Source organism: Crocuta crocuta, unplaced genomic scaffold, assembly GCF_008692635.1.
Source record: "Crocuta crocuta isolate KB4526 unplaced genomic scaffold, BGI_CrCroc_1.0 scaffold462, whole genome shotgun sequence".
In the NCBI taxonomy this organism is placed as follows: domain Eukaryota; kingdom Metazoa; phylum Chordata; class Mammalia; order Carnivora; family Hyaenidae; genus Crocuta; species Crocuta crocuta.
Genome location: NW_027527437.1, coordinates 2,319,753 through 2,334,884, shown reverse-complemented (window position 1 = coordinate 2,334,884; position 15,132 = coordinate 2,319,753).

The window sequence follows — 15,132 nt, the reverse complement described above, 5'->3', positions numbered from 1 at the left end:
GAGAATAAGTGATTTTGAATAATAGGTTCTAACAGAGGAGAGAGAAAGGAGGGGAATTTGTTTCAGGCTCCTGTACTAAGGTAGGTATTGGTTCAGGTCACAAAAGGAAGAAATATAGGACAAGAAGCATATTGTCAGGAAAGATGATAAATTCAGCTTTGTGCACTCTGAGTACAAATAATCAAGGGACAACTTAGTAGAAACATCTGTGTAAAAGCTAGAGATCAGAAAGTATGTGTATCAGTGAGTAGTTAAAGCCGAGGATTGGGATGACATAGTCGAGGGAAGAGGTAAGGGAGAAAATAGTGCCCAAATATAAGAACTGAGCTCAGTAGTTGTAATTCATTAAAGAAGTTGTCTATAGAGATAGAATAAATATTTATTTTTAAAATATGTCAAAAGAAACAAAGGAAGGATATAATTTTAATAAGGAAAGAAAAGACTCAAGTGTTAAGTACCAAGCATAATCAAAATCAGGTGATATCAAAACACTAGCATCTTTCAGATGATTCTAGAGTTTTTCTCACTTTTCCTAATTCCTCCTACTATTGTTCACTCATTCTGTGGGCAATGAGAATATAGCAACTAGAAAACAGAAAAAAGAAGTCCTTAACCTCATGGAACTTACCTTCTGGTCAATAGTTGATCTCGTTGTGGGTCATTTGTCAATAGGATAAATGCTCCCATAGCATTTAATTTCCTTTTTCATATTACCTATTTACGCATGATATACGATGACAGCAATGACAGTAGATGACTCTTAAAGACATCTACTTCCACTATCCAAAATGGTTTATCACACTAGGACTGTGCTCCTAGCTCTCCTTCCTGTCTTCAACCACTCTCAAGATAGCTGTGTTGACTGCAACCATTTGCTTACTTGGATGACAAAAATGCTGAGACCAAGCCTTGAAACTTGATGGGACCAAGTGCTAAAACCAGATGGTCCTTGCCATCAACCAAGTGCTCCATGGACATTGTTCCTCAACATGCTTGATTTTAGCTAACTATGCACACACAGTTGATAGTCATGTCTACAATGGTATCTGGTCTGCCTTGATCATGTAAGTAAAAGAAAAAAGAAGAAAAAAAAAGAAAAGACTTTAAAAGCTGCTCCACAAATTTGCTAGCCAAGTAGACACAGAAAGTTACTTTCTAAGAGATAAGGTGCTCTAGAAAAATATATTATTTTCTATGTATTTCTATATAATTAAAGCGTTCTAAGAAAAATTTATTGGAACTTGGGATCTGGGCTAAAAAACAAGGCTAGACGTTAAGTTATGACTAAAGAAATAATGAGAACTCCAGATTTACCTCCCATGAGACATATGTTTATGTTTAAAGGGTGTTAAGACCTGGAGCCATGAAGACATTCTGTGCATTGTGAAGTTGGAAGGCACTAATCTAATTTCTCTTCAGGAGAAACTTATTTGCATTCCCCAGAGAGAAGAACCAGCTCCCCATCATGTCGCCAAGGAGACTCAGAAGTGGAGGGAGAAGAGTTGCTTCCCTTCCCTATGTAAATGCCTGGGCTCATTTTTGGAGATCCTCACATGCTGTAGACCCAACTATGTATAGCATCACATCTGGTTCTTATTGTACCACCGCAGGGATAAGAATTTGGGCAAAAGGAAGTTAACGCACTTATTATTTGCTCTAAGTAAACAGTAAGTTGTTCTGTTCTGTTCTGTCCCAGAAATCTCATGTTGACATTTAGGACATTAATAAAGATATTAAACACTTAGGAGAAAATAGCACACATCTTTTTGAGGGGTGACATTAAAACACATTAAACTTAGTAGTCTCTTAAATATCGCATATTGAGGTAAAATAAAAACATCAACTCTTTCAAAAGCAAATATATCAGTTTTTCCACAAACCTCAAGAATAGACAATTTTTTAAAAGACTAGAAAAAAACTACATATTAGAAACTCTCATATTTTGAAAAGAGAACAAATCACATCTTTTTATGTTAACTTTAACTATGGTCCAAGTCATCCACCTGCTCTTTTATTTGGACTGAGTAGTTTTAGCTTAAGCTTTTGGGGGGAAGCAGAAGGAATACCTATGGAGAGAATGTGTATCACTGCAGTGGTACAGATTCTTTCTGAAAGATAGGATTTAGTTTTAAAAATAAGTAGATTTTATTTAGGCCTCCATAATCCTGTTTCATTCTGCTGATCTAAGAAAAGTCAAACAAATGAAACAATTTGATTTTCTTATTTTATTTTATGTAACGTGCTACACGCTTGTAAAATATTAAGGTCAAATTGTTACTCTGAAAACTGACGACTAAGGACTAGGTGACAAAAATAAGATGGCTATGGTATTTTATGATATTCTCAAAATACATAATTTCTCACTTTGTGATAAAGGGGCAAGACATATCTTTGATCAAGACGCAGAAAGATCTGTAAGACCAGATTCTTGCCTTGTCTCAGTACACAAATCCTTCAGAATTCTTATGGGAGAGAAATCTAGGCATATGATGCTTGTGCTCTATACTACATCAATTCTGAGACATTCTACACAATTCTTATACAACTACAATTTAACCAGGTCAGAACCATACAATGTCTCTAAAATAAAACCTGAAAATAAAACTGCAAATTCCCTTTAAGTGGACATTCATTTCCATTATAAATTCCATTATATGAATTCAAATGCTTGAAAAGAAAAAGCAAAAGTTTTATTGGAATTAGAATAAAACAAAAAAACTGGGATTTTCTGGTTTTGTTTTTTGTTTGTTTTTGTTTTTTGGATTGGTTGAGTTTTGGTTTTTTTTTTAGCAGGATTCAGTGTATAACTATCCTAAAAGTTAATCAAGAAAATTCCTATGAACTCTTAAATAACTAGTACCTTGTGTGTGTGTATGTGTGTGTGTGTGTTGAGGGTGTATGTGTGTGTGTAGATGACAGATTGGGGAGGAAGGGAAGAAGTTATGTGGTTGATAACTCAAGAAACTGATGAAGGAGCTTGAGATGGGCAGAGAACAAAGTGCAAGCTAGTGCACACTCTGCCTACTCCCAGGTGAGATGTGTATGATTTTCCTTAGGCACTCCTGGCTACCCAAGGACAAAAGAAAGGAAATAAAACAAATGGCCAAATGATAGAGATCACAGTCCTACAGGACATGGGTTTACAAATATGTTAGTTTATAAATAGCTTGGTAAATTACAAGAAAAAGGCAATCTTATCAAGAGCCTAATCTCCAGAAACCTATAGACTCAGTTTTCTGGAGCCCTAATATCACCTCTCAATAGTGATATGGGGAACAAAGGCAAGAAGGAAATGGCAAATAAAATTAAACTTCCTCATAACCCGCAGCCCATTGACAAATATTTGAGGCAAATACAGAGCATAACGTTTCTCCAGGAATACCTATTGTCCTACTGTTTATGCCTTATTAGAGGGAAAACAATCTTAGCTTGAAAATAGTAAGACCTCAGGTATCTTAGAAATCCTCCTTAGCATATCAAAGTCCCTCTTGGAGGCCTCCGTTGGTAGACCTTACTACCCCATCTCCATAGTATAAGATAGCCATTCTTCACAATCCCAGTGCAGCTCTTTCTGCCCAAGGTCCTGTCCCTGTACTTTAATAAAATCACCTTTTTGCACCAAAGACGTCTTCAAGAATTCCTTCTTGGTCCTCAGCTCTGTATCCCCCACCATAATTACAAATCCTCATCAAAACTACTCATCGTTCAGTTTTACAGGGCTTGGTCTAGATTTCTTTGAGAACCTGGTCTAAGCCTATCAGAAGTACTCCCAAGATATTCATATAACCAATACCTGCCCATCTGTGACAAATAATGCCTTACTATGAAGTATACCCTGATGATTCATAATAAATAATCTGCCTTGACCAAAAAAGCCACTTAGTTTCTCTGTGATAGTTCAAACACAGGATATAAACTATAGTTGAGCTTCTCTGGTTAAAGGCATTGCAGGTGGTATACTGTAGCTAACTGGGTGCTGAGGATCACACTTCGGTCCTTGTTACTGATAGAACAAGAAAACAAGTCAATAAAAATAGTTCTGGTTCGGTACTATTTTATTATCTTATAATAATATTATATTATTAACTTATAATAATATAACCACTAAAAGAGAGAAATGCATGTTCTGTGTACTGTAACTTCTCTGCCAAGAGCTCATTAAATAAGAAATGTGTAACTGAGTAAATTAGAAAACAGAGAAATGGAATATAAAGAAAAGAGGAAATATAAAGAAATGGAATATAAAGAAAAGATGCAAATGTTCCATCCAGTTCCTGCAAGGCAAATCAGCATTGTATTGAGTATGATTTGCTAGATTGAGTTCTGGAATCCTCTGTCTTCTCCAGGGCCATGACTGACACTGATGTATTTTCGGGACAGGAAGTAGGTCAGATAACTGAAAACCTCTGCTCCCTGGGCCGTCTTCAGAGCCCAGTGCCAGGCTGTGCTAGGCATTTGCATTGACAGTTCTCCCTGGACTTGCTTCTAAAGCTCCATGGATTAATTTTCATGGAGTTCTGGCCTTAGCATCCAGAGATCAAGGGGGATATTTTTAAGACATGTTAGTTTCATTTTCAGTATTTTGTTAAATAGGTCTGTATCAGCAGAAAGATAGTCCTACTTTTACTGCCTTTGTCAGAGTAAACCAAGCCACTATGGATTTTATTTAATCTTCAAGAAATGTTCATATGTCTGTTTCAGACCAACTAATTCTGTGATGCAGAGTCTACTGTAGTAGCATCAGCACTAGGTCCCTTCTAGGATTTCAGCCAATAAAAGTACTTAGTATAAGTGGGCAAAGAAATATAGACAAAATTAGGTATTTATTTTAAAATAAATACACACAGAGACAAGATATTATATCCATTATATATTGTTAACTAAAAAAGCAAAATGCAAAATACCATCCATTTTATGATACTGCTTTTGTAAATTTAAATACACAAACAGAAACAAAAAGGCTTAGATGGATATACATATGACATTAATACTGGATACCTCTAGAGAAATGATATATGCTTTAAGTCATACTACATTGTAGTTAATATGATGGAATGAAATATAAAGTCATATTTAAATGTATTGCTTACATCTAATTGTTAAGTTAGGTGCTCATATAAACACATTATTTTTCNAGTGTCTGACTCTTGGTTTCAGCTCAGGTCATGATCTCACAGTTTATGAGTTCGAGCTCCATGTCAGGCTCTGCACTGACAGTGCAGAGACTTCTCTCTCTCTCTCTGCCTTTTCCCTGTTCTTTCTTTTTCTCAAAATAAATTAATAAGCTTTAAATAAAATAAAATAAAATCCAAATTCATCTAGGACTCAGGGTAGCATAGTACTAGGCAAAAAAAAAACAACAAAAAAAAACACAACAACAAAAAACAAAAACAAAAACAAAACAAAACAGAAAAATAGTGTTCTGTTTTAAAATAGTCAAGTTTAACTCTAAGGTTACCACCAAACTGTTATTTGAGTGACTCACAAACTGTAGAAGCTTCAGAGTATTCAAATAATTGTACTACAGTAGAAAAAGTTTTCACTCTAAAACCAACAATTCCAAATGTTTAACCTAATATATTCAAACAGTAGGAAATATCTTGTAGGATTATAAGTAGAAAATAATGAAAATCCCAGATAAATATTGTTCCTCTTTCACCTGGTAACACATTTAAATTTAAATATTACCCAGACATAAAAAAAGAATGGAATCTTGTCATTTGCTACAACACAGATGGACCTAGAAGGTATAATACTAAGTGAAATAAGACAGTCAGAGAAAGACAAATACCATATGATTTTAATAATAAGTAATAGTAATTTTATTTTAGTGGAATTCAACAAACAAAGTAAACAGAAAATACAAACAAAAATCAGATTCTTAAAAAAAAAAAATCAGATTCTTAAATATAGAGAACAAATTGGTGGTTGCCAGATAAGAGGTGGGTGAGGGGATGGGTGAAATAGATAATGGAAATTAAGTATACATGTATCTTGATGAGCACTGAGAAATGTACAGAATTATTGAATCATTACACTGTACACCTGAAAGTAATATAACACTCTATGTTAATTATACTTGAATTAAAAAAAGAGGTACAAATTTCAAGTTATAAACATGCCACAGGAAAGAAAAGCATAGCATAAGAAATATAGTCAATAATACTGTGGTAAGTTTATATGGTAAGAGGAGGTAGTTATAGATATGGTGGTGAGCATTTCATAATGTACATAATTATCAATTCACTATGTTGTATATATGAAATTAATATAATATTGTAAGGTAACTATACTTCAATTAAAAATAAAGCTATAAGTAATAAAAATATGCACACTATAATTTTTTGAATGTACTTTTTTCAAGTTTTTATTTAAATTCTTGTTAGTTAACATATAGTATAATATTAGTTTCAGGAGTAGAATTTAGTGATTCATAACTAACATACAACAGAACGTACTTTTTAAATGAAATAGATTTTATGGTTATTTCACTATACCTAGAACTTAGGCAGTGCAGTCAAGCAAATCATAATTACACATAAGTACATGAAAATGATTTTTTTCTTTTCTTTCTTTTATTTTTAGTAAATAAGGAAACAAAAATAATAGGCTGTGGAAAGAAATGTTACAAGGAATTTGCCCAGTGTGAGATTATCACCATTTAATTAGTCAAATATTTATTTTGACAAAACGCTGCTGAAGGAATTATTTTAAAGAGAAAAAACAGTAAAAATAACCTAATTTCCATTCCCAGTGCCTGATTTGACAAGACTCTTAACTAATTTCATTTATTAAAATATTTGCTAAAATGACCTTGAGGTTTTCACAATTTTGTACTACGACATAATGATCTGCAGCGTGCGACCTACTCTCAGGGAGGCTTGGTTTTTAGTGCTGAGCTCCATTAGCTATGAAGGATGACACAAAATCCATTGTGCCAAACATTTTGCTATAGCTATAGACCAATGCAGAATTCAAAGAATACAGTTTATATTTCCTTATATATAATTACCCCTAATACTTATCCTATCTTTGTTTTGATTCATGGTACAGCTTAATCTCTGGGTGACGTACAAAATGCTGAAGCATCCACTGACCACACAGCAAGTCCTGAACTGTGGTCCTTTTAAGAGAGCTTTGGAATAAGGCCATGAAAACTTAGCCAAGAATAATTTTTTTAAAAGTTTAATTGATATGTTAGGGTCATTTCCCAGAGAGACGGATATACACTCAACAGACAACAAAGGGAGACTAACATTACTGATTTAAGTGCATAATGTCCGGGGTTGTGTTTTCATTTCAGAGGCCATGAAATAGTTTAATGAAAGACAAATACTTCTTTTGTTAGGTATAGTAATGTTCAATTCTTTATTATTACTATAAAGATCTGAATTGTGTTTTTTTTTCTCCTCTAGCTATTATAACTTGGTATTAGAGACTATACAAACCAAAGGTATAAGATTCAAAGGCTATGTACTTTGCCTTAGAAAAGTGTTCAATTTCCTTGACACCACTAGTAACCGAAATAAAAACATTAGGCCATTTTCAAGTAAATGATGACAAGAAACAATCACAGGGTGTAATCTGCTATTGTTGGGGATAGATTTCAAACAGAAGACAAAAATGGAACCAACTGGAAATAGCTCAATTCATTTACACTTAGTCCTCCGGGACAAAAATGGACCCATTTGCAACCATGCAAAGCAGTAGTGTATACGCTGATGGGAAAATGCATGCAGATGCCAAATGGGTGCATTAACCCCCCCTTGGCATAGTTAATGCAGACATGCCCTTAGGGATCCTTATAAGACCCATCTGTTCAGTCAAGCATTTGCTTAATTGTGTCAAATGCCTGGCAAATGCAGTATCAGTTAATAGATAATAGATATGTAAATGCTGTTTGTGTTCTTGTACATATGCCCAGGGGCTTTACAGTAAACACATTACATTTTTAAAAATAATTTTCTGTTGGGGATAAAATGATGGTCTTTCTGGCAGCGGCAGTCCTACCCACAATAGTCCAAACCATTATAGTATGCAATAGTTTATAACATGATAATATTGTCATTAAGGGATTTTAGCTACCACTCCATTTTCTGGTAATCTTCATTACCATACTTGTTATTTACTAATGGTTTTATGAAGAGAAATGGCATACCTCTGCCCCCTCATTTGACCCACTCCCCCAAACATGTCCTAAGCAACTGGATTCAGTAAGAAGAGCACTTACTTCTAGAGTTATTTGGACCTGAGCACCTGTCTCAGGAAACACTGATTGATTTGGGACCTTCAGAAATTTCCTCGACTTATTTGGGCCTCAGTTCCTTCTTATGGAACTGGATGATGATTAATTTGGTCCCCATAGGGTTGCAGAGAATTTGAAATATGGAAGCGCCAAACACATTATAAACCCTCTATAAATATCCACCCCCTTTGCCCCTATCACATACTCCACCACTCTGTAAGACTTTGGGTTACTCATGCAGAGGAATCAGATTACCTCCTGTGTTAAACTGTCAATGACACCACTAACTGACAAGTGTTGAAAATTAAGTTCTTAATATCCCCTCTCCCCTTTAAGATGCAAAACTACTATCAATGACACATTTGACAACGCTGAGAGAAATGACTGCCAAAATGTTTTAGTAAAAGTGAGATTGACAGTTTAGAAACAGAGCAGTCCTCTCTAGGTTTTATGACAGGAAATCCTTACAGCATCTTTTCTGCCTTCTAAAGATTCCTGAAGAATCTTTCTCTTGTATTTTAGATATAGATAGAAAAACCTTAAGCCCATAAAGAGCATAAAACACTTAAAGTGGGCTCTATCTCTCTGGGTATTTGTGAGAAAATGAATCAATTTTGATACCTGACAGCCTACCTACTAGGAATAATTTTTTTGCCGTTTTTTATTTCCTTCACACTGACCACATTATTTCTGTTCTCCTTAGATGCTGAACACAAGTGTTACTTAGGAACAGCAAATTTTCATATAGACCAAGACACCATCTGAGGACAACAGCAACAAATGAGAGTCTAATTTCTTTCCATTTTAGTTTCAATAGATTTGATTATATATGACAAGTGGAAATGGCATAGCTTATGTTTAGCTACAGAAGTAGATACTAAGAGTCCCCAAGACTCATCATGTGGTAGAAGAAATCTATACACGCTCAATGCTAATTAGAGGGGGAAGGTTCAGGGAAGAGATTCCTACTAAGGCTGGATACCTCTCTAGACTTAACCTACCTTTTACTTCAAATCTGCTTCATAAATAATAGTTGTGTTAGTGAAGGTAAACAACTAACTTTTATATTTAGATACTAAATAGCATGGCTTGGTAGAAGGCAACAATTCCTAACTAACACTAGAGAGGAGATGACTGTTTTTTCTCTTCTGCACCATGAGAAACCACTGCTAAACCAGAAAGTCATCACCACAGCTATGGGCAGGGATGACAAGAAACAGGCTGTCTTCAACAGAAATCCTCAGTTTCAGAGACCTGGCAGAGATAACACGGAGATGGGCAGCACTGAGGAGGGAATGTTTCCAAGATGGCGACCTGCCAGTCATGTGTGACTCTTAAGTCTAAGGATGGCCAGCATGGCACAATGTCCCATAGAGGGGAAGGAGAACTTAATTCAGGTGGGAATAAAGGTGTGGGTCTTCCCTAAATCAGAGACCCAGCAGTGAAACAGGGCCAGCTGTTTGGTGATGGTTCTAGTAACTACACGTTTAAAATCTGAATATATTGTTTGGGTCAAAATATGCCTCTTCCAAACCTGGAGTAGCATCTGTAGTATATGTACTTATCCCAGGTCTCTGGCATCTGGCAGTCATTATGAGTCTCTCTCTCTGAAGAGGGGCTCATCCTACAATACTGAGGAAAAGTAATTGATGCCAAGATTGTAAGCCGTTTAAAGAGTAAGATTGTACCAGAAAGACTAACCTTAAGTATAAGAGAAAGATGATTTTGTAATTCTAAAATGAGGTTTGGATGTCAGATTAGCTTTATTATTCTAACAGATTATTAAACACACCTTCTTTTTGAAGAGGGGATTTAAAAAGAAAGGATAAAGTGGTAAAATGAAGATAAACAATAGAGAGCTTTAAAAGAATGCTTAATAGAAGTAAAGCAATAGAGAATATTCAGCTAAATCCAAACTAGCTCTCCTTTACATGGAATAATACATCTCTTTATGTAATTCTAAATTCTCCCCAGGTATACTTCATCTTCTAATGTTCAAAAGAAAATACAAGGTGTTCAGGTGTTACATATTTTTTCCACAGTGGGCTACCAGTATAAGTTGTTGTTACTTAGCATTTTATAGATAAGCAAAAAAAAAAAAAAAAAGTTTATTGAATTAGGATTAAATCACAGTTACAAATAATGAGGAGTAGCTTGTGTTAGTTACTAATTACTACATAACAAACCACACTACCTACTGAAAATGTGGGTAGCTATTCTCCTGGGGTCACTTGGGATCCTTCCTGTCACCTGGGATTACATCTTCTAACAGTTTAAGTGGGGCTCAAGGGTCCAAGATAACCTCATTGTATTTGGGGCACATGACAAGCTATTTGACCACAAAAACATTTTTTTTCATGTTTATTTATTTATTTTGAGAGAGAGAACATGAGCAGTGTGGGGCACAGAGAGAGGGAGAGAGAAAATCCCAAGCAGGCTCCATGCTGTCAGCACAAAACCCAATGCTGGGCTTGATCTCATGAACCATGAGATCATAACCAGAGCCAAAATCAGATGCTTAACCGACTGAGCCACCCAGGCACCCCTTGACAACACTTAACGATTTGGGGGATGCTATCATTCTAGCTGATGGTGTTTGCTTGACACCACCTCACATCTTCTGTGAGTATTAACAGAAATCAACACACCTTATTTCATTTGTGGCCCTAGGTTTCATTTTACTTTAATGATGTTTTGCTGACTGGGAGACTAGGAATGAAAAGACTTTATTTTGCAGCACAAAATAATATTGGTCCTTATTTCATCAACTCTCTTTGGAATGTATAGTTCTATTTTTACTTCATCTCTTTCTTCCTATATCTGATCATATGATACTAAAAGGAGCCAGCTGGCATTTCAACATCCTCCCTGGAAGCCTCCTTAGTCAGATCCAACAGTTCATACTAGTTTCAATCTTCCAAATTATCAGGCAAATTCTGGCCAACTTTTCTGCCACTTAAATAACAAAGACTGCCTTTTCTCCCACCTCTGATGGTTTTCTCAGGACCTTTCTGGTCTCCAGTAGCAGCTTGTTTGCCATCCTTCTAAATTCTTCTCTTAACCAAGTCCCAAAGTCTATGTCACATATTTTGAGTTCTTTTAACAATTATTATTACAACAACATATATACTGATTTCTTCAGTCTAGATTTTTTTTTAAATCCCAAAACTTAGTGTCTTAAAATAACAACACTGATTTTTCTCAAGATTTGATTTTGTGTTTCTTTATTTGGGCTTGCCTGGGATCACTGATGTGGCTCCAGGCTTCAGTTATCTGGATGCCTTGATGGGGGCTGATGGGTACATAATGGCTTCACTCACAAGTCTGAGGCCTCATCTGGCATGGTTGGAATGCTTATAGCCTTTTATTCCAGGCATCTGTACAGGGAAAATGGAAATTTTTGCTTTTGTGTAGCAAATAGTCTGTAAGATTGAGAGAAACCATGTCTCGCAGTTGGTCTGAAGCCACAATTTGTCAAAGGAGTCAGTAGTCATAAAAAAAAAAAAGTAAAGCATGACACAGTAGAGAATAAAGACAAGATCTGCCATGCATCTCTGTATTTGTTCCACATTATGTCTGACTACCACAAACTTCAGATCTGGAGTCATGGACACTATCTCACTCGTGCTTTCCAAGTCACATGCAAGTTTTTATTTAGGCAACTAAAAATATTCTCGGAAGGGGCCCCTGGGTGGCTCAGTTGGTTAAGCATCCAACTCTTGATTTTGGCTCATGTCATATCTCACAGTTTGAGACTGAGCCCTGCATGTGGCTCTGCACTAACAGGCAGAGCCTGCTAGGGATTCAATCTCTCTCTCTAACCCCACCTCTCAAAATAAATAAATAAATATACTTAAAAAATATATGCTGGGAAGGGATCTCTGGGAAACAGATCCCAGCTTACCAAATAATGCAAACCACCACATTTCTCTCTTCTAAAGCCGCTTTCCCTCAGCATCAAAACTGGAATATTAATACTGTACTAGTAGGGATCCCAGCGCAAAACAGATGAAACACTGGAAGGTAGGGGATTTAATGGAGATAACAGTTACTAAAGTTGGGTAAGGTTTAGGGAATCAAAATTGGCTATGAAGTGGATTGTTGATCTAGGGCTGTGATTCTTGCTTAGGACACAAAAAGGGTAATGAAGAATCTAGAGACTGACACCAGTGGCACACTGTTTCCATCCCGGGGCCTGAAGAGCCAAAAAAGGTGATGGTGTTATAGAATACTCCAAGTAGTTTAGAACCATGGAAGAAGGGCCACTCAGCAAGTGTTTTAAATGTAGAATGAAATATTATTCCCAGAACTGCAATAAATAAGCATAAAGAATGAATCCTGCTGTCCAATCTTCTGAACCATCGTCAATCTCTCCATTGTCTGAACCCAAGAAGGAAACAGTGTGCAAAAAGCTTGGATGATGTAGTTTCTAGATGTCTGCTGTCTGAAGAAGAGCAAAGGGTAGAGAAGGGCAAGGAACAAATGTGGACAAGAAAATGAAGATAAATGGCACATCCATCCTTTTCAATAGATTTCAGTAATAGAAAATTCAGTAGATTTGTAGCAGTCCTAGTTCCTTGGTCTTATGATGCCATAAATGGGGTTGGCGGTAAAAGAGTTAAAAACCTTAGTACCATATATATTGGGAGATTCGATGAGAGACTTCTGCATAAAACCAAAGTAATCTGAAAGTTCTCCCAAATAATAATCAAAACCCAAAGGATGATAAATATATAAAAACTTAAGATAAAACTATATCTATCTATCTATCTATCTATCTATCTATCGATCATCTTCTGTGAAGGAAGAATACATAAATACCTTCTCTTTTCTCACTCTGGGCTCTAAAGAGAATGAATAATAAAATAAAGCCTCCTTGAGAAATTCTAAGAAACCCCATTCAAGAAGTTGTGGCTAGGGGCACCTGGGTGGCTCATTCAGTTGAGTGTCCGACTTCAGCTCAGGTCATGATCTCACGGTCCGTGGGTTTGAGCCCCATGCTAGGCCCTGTGCTGACAGCTCAGAGCCTGGAGCCTGCTTGTGATTCTGTGTCCCACTCTCACTTCCCCTCACTTGCCTGTGCTCGGTCTCTCTCTGCTTCTAAAACATAAATAAACATTAAAAAAATTAAAAACAAAAAAAGAAGTTGTGGCTAGAATTTATCCTACTTGTGTGACCAATAAAACTTTGAGGAAAATATTCCATAAATTGGTCTTGGATTGGTGTTGGGCCCTAGGAGCCTAACAAAAGCAAACCCATATTCTTGCTGAATGAACTCACTCTAAACTCAGACTCAAAGATTTCTCCAAAATTAATGTCTAAGAAGCATGAATTCATTATCTCACATTGATTTTAGGTAGTTGAAAGGAGCCATCATGTGCAAGATTCCACAAGGAAGAGAGCAGTAAAGGTGTAGTCCACAGAATCAAAACTCTGGACTACAGATCTTGGAATTACCAGATACAGAATAGAAAATAAGTATAATACACTTATTAGATTTAAAAATAATAAAATAAATTAGAAAAGTTACAAAAAACAAGCTTCTATTTATTCAGGATGATTTTAAAACATAACTAATTATATAAATGAAAAATTGTAATTAAAAATATAGACTCAAATAATTGTTTAATCAGAAGACAGAATGACTAAGGAGAGTGTTGGTGTGCTGGAAAACCAGTGCAGCAAAGAAAGAGGGCATTGTAAGAAAAGGAACTATCCTCTTAGATTTGAGAGAATACACTTCAAGGCTAGAGACAAAAGGCTTAATATAAGCTAATCAGAGTTCCAGAGGAGATAGCAAAGATTATGGAAAATAGGCAATAATATACAATAAAATACAGTAGCAGAAATTGTTCTCAAAAGAGATTAAAGATACCATTCCCAGATTCAGGAAGCCCAATGAATCCTTAAAATTCCACATGTAGACACAAAACAGTGACAGTCCCAAAGATCATGAATGAATGGATTATTAATTAAGTAGGAACTTTAATATAGAAAAAAAGACTAACAAACAGACTCACCACTCTTTAAAGAAAAAAAAAAGTAATATTTTCAATGAGTCAAGAAAATATACTATCAACCTCAAATTCTACACTGAGAAAAATTGTCTTTCAAACATAAAACCTAAATAAGGACACTGCAAATAATAATAATAACATCTGCAGGAACTTAGTACCTTAAATCCACCCTAAAGGAATTATTTATTTAAAAATGTGTATTTTATAGAGAAGGAAAGTCATTCCAAGTGGCAGGTCTGACATGAAAGAATGAATAACCATGAAAGGAATTGATAAACATGAATGTTTAAAATACTGGCTGTAACACAGAGTAAAAATAATATTTAATTTGGAGGATAAAACCAAGTTATATAAAAAATTCTGAAAAATGATATTACATATAATAAAGGAAAGTTAGTAAATAAAATAATTCATGAAGGAGTAAAATTACTGATTGAATTTGTATGGTCTTATAAAATATATACACATTTAAATCACTTAAGTAACATTTAAAATACCAGAAATTGGGGTGCCTCGGTAGCTCAGTTGTTAATGTCCAACTCTTTTTTTTTATTTTTTATTTTATTTTTATTTTATTTTATTTTTTTCAAATAGTTTATTGTCAAATTAGTTTCCACATAACACCCAGCGCTCAACCCCACGAGTACCCTCCTCCATGCCCATCCCCTCTCCCCCCTACATCCATCAGTCCTCAGATTTTGTCAGCATTCAAGAGTCTCTCATGGTTTGCCTCTCTCCCTTTCCCCCACCATTTCCCCCCTTCTTCTCCCACTTGTTCCTCAGTTAAGCTCCTCCTAATCCTCCTATACGTGCAAACATATTTCACTCAGCATAACACCCTCAAGGTCCATCCATGTTGCTACACATGGC